At 36.0% G+C, this 14,881-nt stretch overlaps 1 pseudogene across 1 annotated transcript; it reads right to left on the bottom strand.

The window, feature by feature from the left end:
- Window positions 1-11,390: 11,390 nt before the first annotated feature.
- On the bottom strand, window positions 11,391-14,116 carry LOC147476381 (L-type lectin-domain containing receptor kinase VII.1 pseudogene; annotated as a pseudogene). The gene has a single exon (XR_015208472.1). The product of XR_015208472.1 is annotated as an L-type lectin-domain containing receptor kinase VII.1 pseudogene (transcript).
- Between the last annotated feature and the right edge of the window lie 765 nt (window positions 14,117-14,881).

The raw sequence follows: 14,881 nt of genomic DNA, 5'->3' as shown, positions 1-14,881 counted from the left end.
TATTAACTTCAAACAGGACATAAAAATAAATTATGTTTGATTTACTATGTGGGATCATCAAAAATTATCTAGTTCCCGATTTCCAGTTAATTATTCTTTAAATTATATATGACTCACTATGTGGGATCTTCAAAGATTATCTACGAACGTGTGATGTTATATTAATTATTCTGAAAAATATTTGCAACTATATATGCAGAACTATTATATATGAATATTATATTGATCACTCATCCAAATTTCTTATAACGTGAAAACCCCACTATCCATTAAAAAAAAAGAACTCACCCTTGATAAAACCCTTCAACTTTATTTTGTTGTTTAATAATAGAAGTTTGATTAAAGTTTTGAGAGATTGCATAATAAAGCGAAGTTCATATTGAAGCTACTTGAATAGCAAGGCGTTCCCAATCATACGAAAAGAGAAGATAAATACTATTTTAAATGCAAAACTATACTTATCGAGACATTCCTACAACATATAACACAACTATGTTTTGATGTTAGTTTAATGCTTCCTCCAATTGGTGATCAAATTAAGGTCAACATAGATGGGGATTCTAGAGGGAACCCAGGTCCAACTAGGTTGGGTGGATCCTTTAGAAATGTTTATGGTGATTTTGTCTTACTCTTGAGCAAGGGTATCGGAATTGCAGACAACTATACAGCTGAGTACATGGTTATATTGGAGAGTCTGGAGCTTGCCCTTTCAAAAGGATGAAGCAATCTCTTGGTGGAATCATATTTGGCAGCAGTTGTCACAGCTTTTAACTCATGGGGCATCCCTTGGCAACTCCTATGTAGATGGAAAATTTGCACGACGAAGGTGCAAAGCTTGAAAGTGTAGCACAATTGGAGAGAGGCTAACCTAGTCGCAGACCAGGCGGCAAAATTTGGATCTTTCTTAACTGAGAATGAGGCTTTTGTATCAAATGGCAGACCCCATGGTTATATGAATGGGAGGTTCCATATGGTTGTTATTTTAGAATATCTTGAACCTACATCGTATAGCATGTAGGTCTGTACAATTCTTTTATTTCGTTTCTTTCCTTAATTCAATTTACACTTACCGAGAAAAAAAATGTTAGTTTAATGCATTTGCATCCAGTTTCTGATTTTCAATTCCATTATTTATTTTTTGATGATAGTTTAATGCAGTTGCATTTAGTTTTCGATTTCCCGTTATTTATTTTTTGAGGTTAGTTCAATGCATTTGCATCAAATTTCCTATTAATTGTTCTTTGATGTCAGTTCAATGCATTTGCATCTAATTTCTGATTTCCCGTTAATTATTCTTTGAGATTATTTTAATACATTTGCATCCAATTTTTGATTTCTTGTTTATTATTCGATAAGGTTGCATTTGCATTTAGTTTCTGATTTCCCATCACTTATTGTTTGAGGTTAGTTCAATGAATTTGCATCCAGTTTTCGATTTTTCGTTAATAATTTCTTAAGGTTAGTTCAATGCATTTGCATCCAATTTATTTTTTGAGATTAGTTCAATGCAGTTGCATCCGGTTTTCGATTTTCCATTAATTATTATTTAAAATTAGTTCTACGCATTTTCATCTTGTTCCCAATTTATAGTTAATTTTTCATTGATGTTAGTTCAATGCAGTTGCATCAAGTTTCTGATTTGCCATTAATTTAATCATTGAGGGTTAGTTCAATGCATTTCCAACCAGTTTTCGATTTCTCGACAATTTTTTTTTTTTTATGTTAATTCGATATATTTGCATCAAAGTTTTGATTTCCCGTTAATTATTCTTTGAGGTTAGTTTAATGCAGTTGTATTCATAGTCTGATTTCTCATTAATTACTTTTTAAGATTAGTTTAATGTTTGCATTTGCATCAAGTTTTCGATTTCCGTTAAATATTATTTGAGGTTAGTTCGATGCATTTGCATCCAGTTTTCTGTTTCTCATTAATTGTTTTTTGAACTTAGTTTCATGTAGTATTATATATATTTTAAAATATTTGTCATTATTGGTTTGCCGTTATTTTTATTTTTATTTTTATTTTTTATACATGTGAGCTTGCATTAATTATGTTTTAATATATAATATAATGAATAACATTGCATAAAATAATATAGCTATAATAAATTTTAATACATAGCTATAAGAGTAGAAAGTTATATTATTTAGGAAAAGTCGGAGACTTTGTGAAACTCTATATGGGATTGGTTCTTTATTTATGTCTTACTTTTTCGTAATTAGTAAATAGTAATAAAGTTTGGAAAAAACTGGAGTCTATATGAGTGTTCCAAAAAAATAGATTGGTGAGGGGTATAGCTATAATATATCAAAGACCATTAATACTGAGTAGTTGAGAATGCTCCCAGTGACCCACATCAGCCCCCCTTTTTTCTCTCACACTGACACATCAGATTTTATCTAAAAAAATGAATTCTACGCCCTATTTCAATTGTTCGTAGCCCAAAATAGTTAAAAACCTATCTCTATACTTTCAAACTCTCTCTCTTATTCTTCTTCCAAAATAATTGAACTCTCAAGAATAGATAATAATTTCTTCTGAGAAGCTACCACAAATACAAAGATCAAGTGATGAAGAAGAATGCGAGTTACTCGACGAAGAAGTCTATAAATTTCGACGAAGAAGAAGAACCATTAGAGAAGAAGAAGAAGAAGATGAAAAGATTTCTGCATTTGAAGATAACCACACAACGTAGTTGAACAGGGAAGAGATATCTCCACCACCTTCATCTTCAAGTCCAGAAACACTAGAAACATTAATTCAAACTCTCTCAAGATGACGCCTTTCTTTCTTAATGACTTTGAAGCATGCTTTTTAGGAACTGCAAGTCCAACAGCGAGCACTTTTGAAGAAGCTTCCTTCTACTACTCTGTGCCTTATAACTGGTATTGCCCTGATTCATTGATGCGCACTTATATTCCTGTGCCTTTCTCTCTTATCTGCGGTCGTCTCGGCCAATTGGATGCTCACCTATGTACCTTATGCTCTTTAAAAACAACAATTCAACTTCTTACGATGACAAAGGTTGTTTGAAGGGTCTTAACACTTTTGCTAGGTATCACAATCAGTATCTACATTCTAATTAATTAATTCTAATATTAACTTCGTTTCTTTTTCTGAATTTTAGGATTTGAAACAAAGTCTATTCTAAAAGTATGTTGCGGAACTGGAGGTGACTACAACTTTAGTTTGATAGATGGAAGGAGTTTATGCATGTTCTGATCCAGATCAATATATAAATGATCCAGATCAATATATAAATTGGGATGGAGTTCACTTGACAGAAAAAGCATATCAGAGTATGGCTGATTGGCTTATTAAAAGTCAAGTGTTCGAGTGCATTGTTTAGGACTTCAAGTTACAAAGATTTAGTCCTTTGTTTATGGTTTTAGTTTTGTCGTGTTAGGTTTTAACTATGAACTCATAGTAGTTTGCTTCGATTTAGGCAATGATGTTTCAACTCTCTACTTGATTTGTTAAGGATATTTAAGACCTTCAAATTGTTTGATCTATTTTAAGAACGTATGGTTTTACATTATTAGTGATTTATATGATTTACATGGATGGATTAGTAACTCTTTATGATCTTAGAGGGTGCGTTAATTGAATTAAGGAGATGAACTTTATGTTCGCAAGATTTCACAGTTCATTAACACATTTCTTGACCATTCTACACAAAGACGCATTACCTCTGGGTACTGGTATGAAGCTGCCAAAAGAGGTTCTTGGGTCCAAGTAGATATAATTAAGATGACATTTTGATTTCATTGGGTGTGTGAATTGATGGTGTTGAGCATGTGAGGAGAGGCCAAACTTTTAAGCCAAAAGAGTATCGAGGGGCGTTATGATGTCTTTAACAAGAGGGAGACTCTTTATGATATAAAGATGGAATTGTTGCATGAGGAGGCAGAAAAGAATGATCAAGAGTGATGGTTGAGTTGTGATTAGGTCAAGAGCAAGGAAGCAGGTTGGTTTGTCATCCGTGGAATTACCGAAGTTATTCATAATCCTGCTCATTCCATGAACCAAACAAGCAACGGTTTTTTTGAAGTATCTGAAAGGTTTGTTTGGTGATGATTTTATTCTTGAAGAATGGGATTTTGGGCCAGTCGTTTTATGGCTATGGTCCCTTTTCCAACTGGTATCTTGGCGATGATGATTCTTCCTTAGTTTTTGAACCGAGAAAATATTATAAGGAACCGGGGAATCATCCAAGTCTTTGGGGTGGTTCTTTGGAGATGGTTTGCGAACCACAAGCGATTTGGATAGGGTATTCTTCTCCACCCTATCATATTGCCAATTAGACATAGACACTTGCGCACGCCTTTGCTTTTCAAGTGTTACAAACGATGTTTACTCATTTTCTTCAGGTGAGCCTTTTTTTACTTTACTGATTTTTCTATGTTTATTCCAAAGGATGGATGATTAATATATTGATATGTGGTGTAGATACATGCTTAACATCAGTATATTGTGATAATGACAGGCCTATACCAACCAACTGGAACATGAAGTAGCACAACTGAGGAAAGCCAATAAGATGCTCATGAATGAGAAGGTATGTATGTACTTTAACTAGCAAGTTAGAAATGTCGAATTGTTCTTCCATCGAAAATGCAACCATTATTGTACTAAGTATACAATTTCTTGTAGTCTTGAAGTGTGAGCTCTATTCTATATACAATATACTTGGGTAGAAAAACTCCCCAAACTACAATGTCATGTACTGAAAAGTTTGATTCCTCTTGATTTTAAACTAAGTTCAATCTACGTTTATAAAGTTACAATGCTTTCTTCATGGTATCGATAGTCTTCTCTAAATACTGATTGTTTTTCATCAAATGTGGTCATTATCTTTTCCAAGCTCTCTAGAAACCGAAGGAAGGATGTACGGATAGTGCTCATTCCTCTTGATTTTAAACTAAGTTCAATCTACGTTTATAAAGTTATAATGCTTTCAGCTTCATGGTATCTAAGACCATTAATACTGAGTAGTTGAGAATGCTCCCAGTGACCCACGTCAGCCCCTCTTTTTTCTCTGGGATTGACACATCAGATTTTTCATAAAAAAAGGAATTCTACGCCCATATTTACGCCATTTTTTTGCGATTTCAATTGTTCGTAGCCCATAGATAAGTAGATAAAAACCTTTCTTAAATCTTATCTCAATTCTTAAATTTTATCTCCATTCTTAAGCCGTTTTTAAATCTTATCTCCTTCTTTTTCATTTTAGCAATCTTACACGAATTGTGAAGGCAAGAGAAAGGATGGGTAAACATATTATTCATGATAATCTCTCTCTTATTCTCAACAGATAAGAAACAAATTAAAGGCCACATAGTACTCCAAAAAATCTGCAAAAGTCAATGGCGAGCTTGCTAAAGGAACAGCTAAAAATTCCTCTTATCGAAAGTCTCAAGGCATTAAAGTCCATCCAAAACCATTATCAGATCATTCGAAGGGAGTGAAGAGAAGTCTCTTCATCTAATTCTAATTAGTATTTTGGAACTTGAATGCTTATCCTTGATCAAACGACTTGATGGTATTTGGAGAAAATTACTCGAGAAAATAAACGAGCTAGAAAGATGGCGTTACATTGTTGTTGAAGCTGTATACCAGGTATTGCAAAATTATACGTAGCAGATATATTAAATTTGTTATTAATGATATCTTCTCCCAAAAAATTTGTGTACTTTGCATTGTTTGAACCTTAGTGGATGAGGGACATACTGCATATTCATTCTTTTTCGTAATCTGTAATTAAGATTCTTTGAGATCTGGGTTAAAGTAATAACCTTCTAATATATTTTAAGACATAGTAGACTCTATTGGTATCAATACCAAAGTTTTAAAGCTAAGGTCTCTTTTTAGCTTTTATTTTTATTTTTTTTCATAAAGGGATTTGAATTTTTACTATTGCACATTTGCATCCTCTTACAACTTGGTATCTCATTGTATTTCATGTTCAGGCAACCGATTTTACTATTGCACATTTGCACCCTCTTACAACTTGGTATCTCATTGTATTTCATGTTAGAAAGCAATCGCATTGACGGAAGAAATTTTCATCGACTCGACTTCATAAAATGTGTTTCAAGCTAGATTTGGAAATAGATATTATCGTGGTCGTTTAGAAACTCAAAAAGAACCCGGTTTCGGACTTCTTCCGGCTGAATTTGAGTGGAGAGACCGATCAAGCTGGACTAGAAATAGGAGAAAAGTATGGGACTCTGCCAGTGATATCAATGATGAAGATGATGATGACAAGTCATGCATGGCAGGTTCATACTCGATAGAACAGTTCTTGGTTTTGCCCAACAGGCCCTTTAAAGATTGATGCCGTCAAAAAGCGTAAGTAGGCCATTATTGTTGTGCATTATGAACTTATACTCATTGATATGGTAGTTTTCCTTTATGATTGGAATGGGTAAAGAAATTGTTTCACCTTTACTCACATGTACATTTTCAAATTGCTTCTTATAGGTTCGGCTCCTCGGCTTTGAAGTGGCATCGATAAGCATCAAGGCCCTTCACAGGTAAGGTTCAACTATTACTATAGGCGATTGCGATTGTGATTGGCATCCCCACAACGAATCAAAATTTCAATAATGAGAGGTGGACAAACCGTGGGACGAGAAGATGAAACGTTGTAGGCAATGAAAGACATGTTCCCAAGGATGTCAAGCAGTGAACTTATGGCACCTGTTGATAATGTTGTCTCGGCGAGAGAAGGCGATGTTTAGTTGAAGGAGGAGTTAGTGAGGCTGTGATTCGGACAGCCGAAAGCGATCGTCAAGTGTGAATTCTCAGCTCTGGAGAACCGGTTGATGCTTCTCAAGCGAGAAACAAATCACTTCTCATTGACACCCTGTGGCATCTAGAGGTATATGCTGATATATTTGCTAACAAAGCTTATCCGAGCTCCAAATGTTAGTTTTGACATTTTTCTGCCATGTCTGAGATCACCGAGGTTCGAGATGCGAGGCTATTGAAGTAGTTGTTTATCATCACAGCAGTGTACTTATGAGGATGAGGAATGCATTGTTGGTCTAACAGGTGAACTCCCACTTAACATGTGTGATGGAGGGTCATTTAACAAGTCAAGGGTGAGGGGGTGCTTTGTTTGAGAGAAGTGATGTTGGGTTCAGTCCAGTTATGGGAGAGAGTGGTGTGGGAATATTTGAGAAGGTGGTTTTATTGGATGGAATGGTTTACTTGAGAGAAAAGATTTAGTAAGGGAACAGTTTAGGAGGAAGGAGTTTGGGAGGAGAGTTGGTATATAGTGAGGTTAGCAAGGGCAGTGAGTATCTTTTGCGGTGAGGTGGGCGTATCTATTTGCCAAAAGGATCAAAGTCATTCTTCGGATTACTACCCTATGGGAAGCTTAGCTGACTTACTCAATGGTGAGTTTTTTAGCTTAGTAACTTTTGATTCAAGGCCTATACCCTCATTGAAAGAACACCCGTACACCTAGATAAATACCTTGGGATAGACTAATTTTTAACGAAATTGTTTCTATTGTGAACATGTTGTAGCAAAAGCAAATCTTCTCTGAATCTTGATTAAGATGGTTGATGAGCATGTTACATTATAATGAACTTATTCTAACCATTGCCCATAAAATTATGAATAATAAGTTCGGGATCGATAAGTTCCTTTTTTTATATATATAAAAAAAGCCAATCAATGTTGTGTGTCCATGTAACGAAGGGACATTGGGAAGGAAAGTTGACTAAGCGTGTCTTTTTAGATTACTGCATTAGGTAATATGGACAAGAATATTTAGTGCATATATTTTTTTTTTTTTTTTCTTTCAACAATTTGTAATGCATTGGTTAAAATTTATAAAGAAAAATGGTTTGCCCTGAAGCATTTCTTGTCGAGGTCTCTTCGTTATATGGAGTGGTGCAAAATGAGTAGTGGTTATGAATTCCAATTTTGTTACACAAGTGATCGAGACACTTTGACATGATCTGAAAATTTCCACTTGATGGAATAACAACCATGAATTCAAAAACTAATGCCCCGATTGAGGCGGTTAGGAATAATATGAAATTTCACTTGATATTATAATTTCTTTTGTTTTGTCTTCATTTCCTTAACTTAGATCTTCTTGAACAGCTATTTGTTACTTGGATTTCAATGATTATGCTATATACTACTCATGGTGGGTATGTTTATGTATATAGCAAACTAGGTTTTCACTTACTACTACAAGGCTTGGTTAATATTGATGAAGGGACTATTACTCTCATAGGTATCATTGCATAGTGGTTGGTAATATTTTATTTTGATCCATGATTATTGTAAATAGTAATCATAGAATACCGTGTTTGTAATGGTTTTGTCAATTATTAATCTGATGAGGTCATTTGCTTATGGTGCCATTGTTCAATTTGCTATTCTTAGTGGTGAGGGTCCAAGACCTTTTGCTCTTGGATGTCCTCCACTTTCCCTTGGGTTGGAAACTCTTGGAGGTGTCATGACTACCTTGATCCCAAGGAACACAACCATCCCCACCAAGAAGGAGCAGGTCTTCTCTACATACTCGACAACCACCAAGTGTGTTGATCCGGTATTTGAGGGTGAGAGAACAAGAAGCGAGGGACAACAACATCTTTGGGTAAATTTGAGCTTCGGGGAATCCCCCGCTCCCCGTGGGCCCCCGGATCTTGTTTGCTTTGACATTGATGCCAATGGTATCTTGAATGTCTCTCTGGCGAGGACAAGACCACAGGCAGAAGAATAAGATCACCATCACCTATGACAAGGGTAGGTTCTCAAGGATGAAATTGAGAAGATGGTTCATGAGGCGAGAAATACCTTTGGAGAACTATGCTTACAACATGAGGAACACTATCAAGGGCGAGAAGATCGGTGCCAAGCTTGACCCGGTGACAAGAAGAAGATTGAGGATGCAATTGACCGAGGCCATCCGGTGGCTCGACAAAGAATCTTCTTTGCCGAGGTCGACGAAGTTTGATGACAAGATTGGAGAGCATCATCCGCAACCCCATCATTGCAAAGATGTACGGGGGAGATGGTGATATATGGGTGGTGTTGGTATGGATGAGGATGGTCCTTGTTGGTGGAAGCGGTCTTGGCCCCAAGATTGAGGAGGTCGGCGAATTGGATCGTCCCCATTATTTCGATCTATCCGGTTTTAGATCGGCATATCAAACAAAACTCAAATACAAAATATATCAATAATCGTCAATTCAGTCCCAAAATATAAATACGATATAAATGAATGAAAAACAAAATGCCTAAACCGGCACAATCAAGACATAACAACAAAGCCACGGTACAAATGAGTTTGTAGCAATACAACAATAGCTCAACCATGATTGGATAATCGTGATGCAAATCCATACACACCATGCATATGAAGATACACACATTCCTCGGCCAGAGAGGCACTTTCGGTATGTAAGAGAGGGGAGTAAGCGAAACAACAATAGATCAAGCCGCCTTCTCACCGGCTACCAACTAATACCTAGGAATGTCTGACCCTAAATATGCATGTCAACACACAAGCAAGTAGGGGATTTGAATCCTAATCGGTATCACCTAACATGCATGTTAAGTAATTGGCATCACCTAACACGCATGTTTTGCGAACTACACATGCAACTATGCAATTACTCTAAGCGTATTCTAAGAATGTATGTCAGCGTGTTTCCAATCGACTCACATGAGTGCCCATTTAAATGAGTTTAAGTTATAGGTTGTTTACCTTGATAGATGGGACCATGGCTATTGCTTCCTCCACGTCTCGGGGCAAAGATTTCCAAGTACATTGCGAGAACACGAGTAAGACATAAAATACATCTTTCTACTTAGAATACAAGCCGCATCAACTCATCCCGACGGTAAGATGCATTACCTCAAACTTCGGCCAACCGATACCTACTAAGGATTTCCGAAGGTGGTTAAGGATCATATTGCCCGATTGGAACTATAGTGAAACAAACAATTGAGAGACCGGACATTCAACATACACACATGGAAGTATCAAGCATAATATCCTTCCAATTCTATTCAAATAAAATTAAAGCATAAAGCTCCACCATAGCAATAACGAAACAAAAACAAAAAAAAAAAAAATGAATCTCAATATATGTATATATAGCAACAACACATTTTTCTTCACAATCTGAAAATGAGACAATGAACAGTAACATGTCATGTAATCTTTGGAAATGGACTTTTGATCATGTCATATCTTGAGATAGCATCAAAGTTTCAATACTAATTTGAAGGATACTCTCGAACACGCCCTAACAACATCACGGGTTTGTATAGCGGCTAAAGCTTCACATATTGTAGTGACTTCTCTCAAAACTTCCGCATCCACCTCGATTATAAAAAATACAAATATTTGATAGTAGCTTGTTTGTTTATACCATGCATAGGTTAAAATTCCATTATAATACATCTTCTATTGTTATACTCATGATTGACCATGAATCTTGAGTAGTTGAGAATGCTCTTAGTGAAACACGCGTTAGCCCCTTTTTACTCTAATAGAGACATGTCAGAGACTTATAAAAAAAAAAAACAAATCCAGCTATTTTCAATTGTTAAGTAAAAAACCAAAAAGCGAGAAAGTACAAAGAAAAACCTCTCTCTTCCTCTTATCTCCATTCTTAAACAAAGCGAAATCTGAAAAGTGAGAGCTCTCCAAAGTAGTAACTTCGGGGAACTAACTTACTGCAAGGATATCAAGGTTTGAGAGCTTGCAATCTCTTTAAAAAAAAATAGAAAAACATAAACTCTTCAAACAAAGTATGCAATGAATCATTAACTATCAATATACATATATTATTTATTTAAGTGGACTTTAGGCTTTTGAGTCATTAGCTATTTATGTAACAAGTCCGGCCATAGGCCGGGCCAAATGGCTAGTATATCTAAGGATTTGGATTTTTTTTTTTTTTTTTTTTTTTGTAATTAGTATTAGAGTTTACAAAAAATTGGAGACTCTGTAAAGCCTTGAAAAATAGAGAGAAGAGGGTATAGCTATAATATATATCTAAAGATAACAAAGTAGTCTTTTTTCTTTTTCACTTATTATAGAATTCTCAAACCCAGTGATGGAGGCTAATAGAACTAGGAAACTATATCGGCACCCACCTGTCTGGAACAAATAATTAGAACGAATCTTTTTTACAATTATTAAATTGATTATCAATGGAGAATTCATACTCGGTGGGCCAAGGACCAACATATTATACTCGCAAATCCACATCATAATCTATAGGGCAGGTCAGGCAAGGACACCAGATGCGAAGAATAGGTATGAAACTGGACCAGGAAGAAAACAACTCTCCCATCTGTACTAAATTCAAACTATAAAACATTCTATAGTTTATTACACACGAGGGTATTGCTTCATCTCCTAAATGGAGCAAATCAATATTATTTTAATTCCAAAAGATGGAAACACAATTCAGAACTTACAAGCAAGAGAAGTTTACATGTATAACAAAACTCGGACTTATAGTATGTTGGTTCTGTGTGTATGTACAAGAACACGTTTAAACTGTATCCCCTGTAAATGATATAAAACACGAATAAAAATATGAATGCATACGGGGATCAAAATCTTTGACTACCAAGTGGGGATTTTCATTCACCTCAAGACATCATCCTAGTGCTTAACATGCTGCCCCGACCAGCAAACACAAGAAAAGCATTGAGAATGACTTGTGAGAATCACGCTGTGTTGCTAGTTGGACTGTGGGTTTGTAGAGTTCACAAACGATTTGCAGTTGCAACATACTTTGTCATCGGCTTTCCATAATAATGTCTGGTTCAGAAAGAGACATGGAACTGATGGAAGATGAGATTGACTGTCCAATCTGCTCAAACGTGGGATGTGCTCTTTGATGCGAGCCTCGACGATACGTGGACCACATTGTTGACGACTTCATTTTCTCAAGCAAACCAACTTCCATTCCTTCTCCTTCTGACTCATCGGTACTGGGCGTTCCATCCAAAACCTTCAACACCTGCCTCATCATAGGTCTGGTGCGTGGATCCGGGTAAGCACACAAAAGACCCAACCGAAGCACCCTTTCTACCTCGTCACTGTTGAATCCTCCTTTGGGTTTTAAATTCTCATCTAGAGCGTTTACCAATTCACCCTTCTCCATCAGTCCCCATATCCAATCAACCAAAGGTGGCTTTCCATCCTCTATAGGTCTCCTCCCACATACAACTTCGAGAATCAACACCCCAAAACCAAAGACATCTGTTAGAGCTGATGCACGCCCACTACGGACTACTTCAGGCGCAATATACCCAGCCGTTCCCACCACACGAGTAGTGGCTGCTGCTAGCCCATGACCATGCATTCGAGCCAAACCGAAATCGCCTAACCTCCCACTCATATCTCTATCGAGCAAGACATTACTAGCCTTAATGTCTCTATGCAAAACTCTGGATTCCCATCCCTCATGTAAGTATAGCACCCCTTCCGCCACATTTTTCAACACTCTAACCCTATCTTTCCAGCTCAACATCACACTCTCATCACATTCAAAAACCCTTTTATCCAAACTTCCATTCTCCATATAATCGTAAATCAAAATTAAGCTCCCTCTCTCTCTTTTACACCAGCCTCTAAATCCCACCAAGTTTCTATGCTTTAACCTACCAAGGCTTGAAACCTCAGCCAAAAATTCTCTCATCCCCTGTTCAGTTTCATGTGAAATACATTTCACCGCAACCTCAACTCCACCAACTAAAACCCCTTTATAAACCTTCCCATTCCCTCCTACTGCAATAACATTTTCATCCGAAAACCCCTTTGTCGCCTTGTAAACTTCCTGATAAGTAATTCTATGTGGCCAATACTCTAATTCCCATTCTTCCATTGGTTCTAGATCCCTCTTCATCTTTCTCCTCCTCTTAATCAACAACACACAAATTAATAAAGCACAACATATAAACAACACAATCCCAATCGACATACCAATAATAAACCCTTTTGTTACAAACACAGAAGCACCAGGAGGAAGAAATGATGGTAAATTTGAAGTAACCAATCTATCACCGACCAAAAAATCTGTATTACTAAATCCCCACGCTAGAATCCTATGTGTTTGAACTAACCTTCCAGTTGCAGCACTAAAACCAACATACATTTCATCTAAAAAAACATCAGAAAGATTCAAAGAAATACTAATTAATGGCCTTTTCGGCCTTGTCATACCTGCAACAGCCATAGTAACATTAAGTAAAGAATCCTGATAATGAATCCAAACTTGATAATTAACACCATTATTAAGCTTCAAACTCTTAAACTTATCCACTTTAACATCATCCCAATAACCACCAGAATGTGCAACAACAGAAGTAAGTGAATTCACATCAACCCCTACATGATTTTTATCAATATCACTAAACTCTTGATTCTCAAAAACATCAAACTCAACTCCCAACACATGGTTTTCAGGAACACCATTATTAGTTCTATTAAAAAGACCAAGATATTGAACTGAACTACCACCTATTATAGTAGCAAATGGTGAAAAAAGGAAGACTAAACCATGACCAGGTACAGAAGCATTTAAAGGGGTCATAGAGAATATAAAGGAGGTGTAGAAAGGAATAATCTTTGATGTGTTTGGTGTTCTTGTTGGGATTTTTGAAGAGTAGAAAGCACGACCCATAGTGTACTCAGAATTGTTTGTGAGTGTTAAAATGTTGTGTTCTTCATCAAGTGTTGTGTCTCCATGAAGTGTGAGATTTGAGGAGTTGAATTTGTTGAAGATGAATTCAGTAGTTAAGTTTGGTTGAATAGAAATGAGTTTGATGAAAAAGATGAGGAGAAGAAGAAGTTGTTTTTTTGCCATTGGACTGTGTACACACTTTATATGTTATGTCATATTTGGTTGAAGACCATATCATATCATATAAATGCATGGTCTCTGTCTCAAGATGTACGAGATTCAACATTAATTACCCCATCTCTACTCTTTTTTTTTCGATAATCATTACCCCAAAACTTCAAAAGTCCTGAAGAAAGATGCAGTGTATTGACTGCATTCAAGAAATATTGATGCCAGAAGCCAAGAAGTGAGACCAACAAAAGTGCATTTTCCTTTGAGTCAAAATAAGTCTTATTCAATCTCGAATAATTAGTCTGAAAAATGGGAACATGAGAAAATAAAGATGTCGGTGTGACGTGTTGATTGAATGAAAGAAGAAAGAATCAAAATGAGTTTAACTGCTAAACTAGTTACTAGTCATACCGGAGTAACCGGACTAGCATCTCCCAGAAAGTCACAACATATGCATTATTAATTCAACCCAACGTAACAATGTAGCAATGATAAACCTTTCAGTCGCATTCTAGATATGAAGAAAAATCTTCCTAGAGATCAGTCCAATAGAGAAGAATTTGCAATGACATATTCGATAACGTAAAGAACAAGCCTATCTATTCGTACATTTCGATTAGTCAGAGTAAAAGTAAAACTATGTACACTATATGGTGCAGCAATTCTCTGTACATTTATATATACTATTTTGCCATCTTAGTCGGCTTGACAACGTTGCACCAACATAATGTGCTTATTTGCAATACAGCAATAGAAACAACCGAACTATTTATTGCGTTTCACTATTACTCAAAGTAGCCTTTCATTATTGCCTCTCTCTCTCTCTCATACAATTTTTTTTTTTTTTTGGATTCCACGTTGCCTATCTCTCTCCTTTTTTTTTTTTTTTTTTTTTTTTTTTTTCGTGGGTCAATAGAATAGAAGACAAAAAACAAACAAACAAACAAACAAACACAAAACAAAACTGACTCAAATAAACACGTGTTAAATAAACAAAACTGACATAACCGCATAACCGAGAGACAGCTCA

The sequence above is a fragment of the Coptis chinensis genome, chromosome 9 (assembly GCF_015680905.1).
Source record: "Coptis chinensis isolate HL-2020 chromosome 9, ASM1568090v1, whole genome shotgun sequence".
NCBI classification, from domain to species: Eukaryota; Viridiplantae; Streptophyta; class Magnoliopsida; order Ranunculales; family Ranunculaceae; genus Coptis; species Coptis chinensis.
Note: the sequence above shows the minus strand (reverse complement) of the source record. Positions and strands in the feature narration are given on the sequence as shown.